The sequence below is a fragment of the Dermacentor silvarum genome, chromosome 3 (genome assembly GCF_013339745.2).
Source record: "Dermacentor silvarum isolate Dsil-2018 chromosome 3, BIME_Dsil_1.4, whole genome shotgun sequence".
In the NCBI taxonomy this organism is placed as follows: domain Eukaryota; kingdom Metazoa; phylum Arthropoda; class Arachnida; order Ixodida; family Ixodidae; genus Dermacentor; species Dermacentor silvarum.
Window position 1 is genome coordinate 153,813,425 of NC_051156.1, and position 4,309 is coordinate 153,817,733.

Below are 4,309 nucleotides of genomic sequence, written 5' to 3' on the forward strand. Positions count from 1 at the left end.
CGCAAACCGTTCGGTGAGTTTACGACACAAACATGCAACAGCTTCTGTGAAGACACATTTCACTTTCGTGTTCTACCGAATCCTATGAAAGTGGGATCAACCATAATTCTTTAATGAGGCCCAGACAGGCTTTGGACCAGGCCTGGGAACGCAAAACAATTTCCTCCAGTTGCACCGGCTGGCGGTGGACCGATATTGTGGAACACTCGGTGCTTCGAGGAGCTTTAAAGAATACCGCGTCCCGCACAGGCATCATAAACCTTGTATGGCCGTTCCTCACAGGTCGCAAGTTCGAGAAGGCAACTCGACAAAACTTAAGACATTTCCGAGCACCAGTGGAAGGACCGCAAAAGTACATCCCCTCACCTCTCTTTTTCAACCTTATGATGAGAGTTTTGGAAGTATACTTAAGTAAAATTCAACGTCTCGGTCGAACGTTCTACTCATACGAAATTACATTGGGGATAGACCCCAAGGGAACGACATTGGGAACTAAAGAAGTTCGAGATACCATCTAAAAAACTTTGGATCCTACTGAGATTACATGCAATCCACCGCCTTATTGCCGTCCCCAGATAAGACCACATTTGTCTTCGTGGGAGGCTACTACTTTTTATGGGCGAAGGTGGACCTTCAAATTGCAGGTTGGCCCATCTCGCAACCATGAGTCAGAATCGTGGGTGTTTTTACTTAGCCAACACGGCGGACCAAAGGAATAGATAGGGCCGCCTGAAGACAACCTAATACCAACAGCTTCAGCTCGTCCGCCGTATGACAAACTACTTAGGTGGGGCCTAGGCACGAACAATAAATGCGTTGTGCCTGGTGACCCTAGCGTCGAATGTGCGTTACGGAGTGGCGTGCTTCACGTTAAAGAAAACTGAAATATTTGAAAGTGTACCTTAAATGCCTGCGTGCTATAACAGGCCTTCCGAGACATGCTCGAGTTTGAAACTGCATAAGTATTCTGGTCAGGCAACACTCGGATACTTCATCAAAGTTGGCATGAAGGGTCGCTATCTATGCCAGAAAAATATGGAGGACGGCAGAAGATTGCTTTCCCTAACATTTTACTCACGATCTTCAGATGCGCCAGTTTTCATTTCACTTCCGGAACGATGGCGAGACGTCTTGTTTATATTTGCAAATCCGTTTTCAAGAAATTACCGCAACACAATGCAGAGCGTAGAGCAACGGCCTGTCGTACAAATACCAACAATAATAGAGTGTTTATTGACGCATAAGGATTCCTCAGCCCAATTCGAAAAAACAGGCCCTGATATACCGCACGACATATAGGGATGCATGCACCACTATGCATCTGAACCTAGCTCAGGTCAGCTCGAACTGTCCGCATTCTTATGTGCGGCTCGTATGGAGCTTGAAGTGCAAATTTCCTTCAACAAGCATCCACTAACACAGAGGCTGCCACTTGGTGCTGAATACCTAAGGCATATATCAGTAAATGGCGCATATATAAGAGACGCTAGCCTAACACAGCCATCGACCGTGACGATGAAAGCTCGATGTGACTATGAAGGGAAGATAAAGAAGCAGAAGCCACCAAGTCAGAAGCGAGCTCCACGTCCACCATAGCTGCACCTCCCCAGTGTATTTGGGGCGCAGCCTACGAAAGCTTCGGGTTGCTGTTCTTGAAGAAACAGTGTGACGTGGGCTCGGTCCCGCCCAGCAACGGAGACATATAAAGGTTCATTTTTGTCATTGTAGGTTGAGTGGCACATATCTAGTTGCCCAAGTTGGCATCAAAGACATTCATGGAAAAAGCAGCACATACCTATCGGCGCATACCCAGTGACCGAAGCTGGGGTTCATTGACTAGCTTAAACCGAGTGGCACATACCCATACCTCCATGTCGACATCAAATAGTTCCATTATATAGCGATACATTGTCATCCCTATACAGGCCATTACCGCATCTACAGTCACCGGTGCCAATATGAAATAGGTTCGTTGGAGAGCGGCAAATATGTACACATTTCCACATGCTCAGTTACCAAAGTTGGCCCGATGGTTGACTTCGAACCCGGTTCCCTATGCACTGCAGCTGATGCGCTACCCATTAGAACAGTGACAAAGGTAGGCGGAAAAACGGTGAGAGACTTATACAGACAGACAGATATATATATATATATATATATATATATATATATTGTAATGAAGCAGAGGCGCCCCTGGGTATGTGCCGACTGAAGAGGAAGACGAAGGACCGTGCTGTGATCGCGAGAGAACCCCGTGCTACAAACAGCCCTTGCAGTGCCTACCGGTACCTAGCGTTCTTACAACGTTATCGACGACAATAAACCTCGTCGCATTTGGTGGAGGTTGCTGAGATCCTTCGCCTCGTCCTGGAGCTCCGCCCTCGAACCCTGCCAACACCAACACGATCGCCCTGCACTATGCCTGATCCAGCCACTTCGTTGCCTGCACCACCGGCTGCCACTGTCGTCTGCGCCGGCGTCCCTCTTCATCGCGATCCACCCATTTTCAGTGGGACCGCCGAACACGACGTGGAAGCCTGGCTCTCATCGTACGAACGTGTAAGTGCCCATAACAAATGGGACGACCAGTCTAAGCTGTCCTATGTGTCTTTCTACCTCACCGACGTAGCCAAACTGTGGTTCTTCAACCACGAATCAGACTTTTCAAACAGGTCAGCATTTAAGACCTTTTTTGCCGAAGTGTTTGATCGCCCCGCTGTGCGTAAGCTACGCGCTGAACAGCGTCTGCGCGCACAGCAGCCTGGAGAGACATTCACCAGCTACATCGAGGATGTTCTCGATTTCTGCAAGCGGGTAAATCCCACCATGTCACAGGATGACAAGATTAAGCACATCCTCAAGGGCATAGAGGGCGGCGCATTCCAGATGCTGCTGGCAAAAAGACCAACAAGCGTATCAATCCTTACTAACCTATGTCAGAGCTTTGACGAGCTGCGCCGCCAACGTTCCATCGCTCGCCAAAACATTCAGCTCGCCGATTCCGTCTCGAGAATTGCGGTTTCTGCCGACCTTCTGCCCAACTTGACCCTATCGCAGCATATAAAATATTTTATTCGTGAACAGGTGGCCACGCAGCTATCGCTGCTGCCTCACAGCGACTCACCTTCGGCAGCTTTGACTCAAGGTCGTAGTTAGACCGCGCGGCGGTTTCCACGTATCCAAGGAGACCCCCCGCAGGCTTTTCACAGCGATATGCGCAGCGACTAAAATACCCCTGCAGGAAGCGCTCGCCCAGGACCAGGTGCGGCGGCACCCAGCCAACAACACCTTCACGATCAGCACACCAGTGGAGGCTCGAGCTCGCACTTATGCCCAAATCACATCAATTACCATCGGCACTACCTCAAATGATGCCACCGCCTACCTCGCTCCGCCCGATGACGCCGTGCGGGGCGTCATTCATATGGCCCACAGTGGTGAGTCACACGCGGAAATCATAAATGGACTTGTCCCCTTCAATCCTGAGCTCCCAATCATTGACGCGCGGTCCTTTGGAAAAAAGCGGTCAATCATTATCACTTTCGCCACTGGACCTCTGCCCAAAGCTATCCGCTTTTGGGCGGGTGTTCACACATGTTTTCCCCATCGACCCAAAATGGAGACATGCTACAACTGCCGCCGCATCGGACACCACCAGGATGTCTGCCCCGCACCAGCCAGCGGATGTTGCCACAATTGCGGTGAAACGCACACGCCGAGCGATCCCCCAACCTGCCCACCCAAGTGCATCGTCTGTGGGGACGGGCATCATACTGGAAACATACAATGCAAGTACCGGTACGCCCTCCCGCAACCACGCACTACCCAGCCAGCTATCGGACACCAGTCAAGAACCCGGAGCAGACGCCAGCCCCTCGAAAGTCATCGCGCAGTGCAAGCAGTGCGCGCTCCGCCTCCCGTGACCGCAGCAACAAGCCCCGCCAGGACCTCACATGGGCCGACCGTGTAAGGAAATCGCCGCCTGCCTCCACCCAGAAAATTCCGGACCACAACGAAGGGAAGCTCCGGGCCCTTCGGGAGGAGGTAAGCCGCCTCACCGCCCTCACTCAGCGCTCACTTGCCTCTCCTACTCTTTCTCTCTCAACTTCACCTCCTACTCTAACACAAACCAACACCGCTCCCCCTCAATCACCACCCTCAAAAAAACAACGCATCCCTCCCTCACCGCCTGCCTCCGGGCCGACCGATGTCGACTCTAAACTGAAAGAGCTCTCCGACCATTTCGACAAAAAACTAAGAAATCTTGAGATTCGCCTCGAAACTAATTTCAACGCCCTTCTCTCTGACC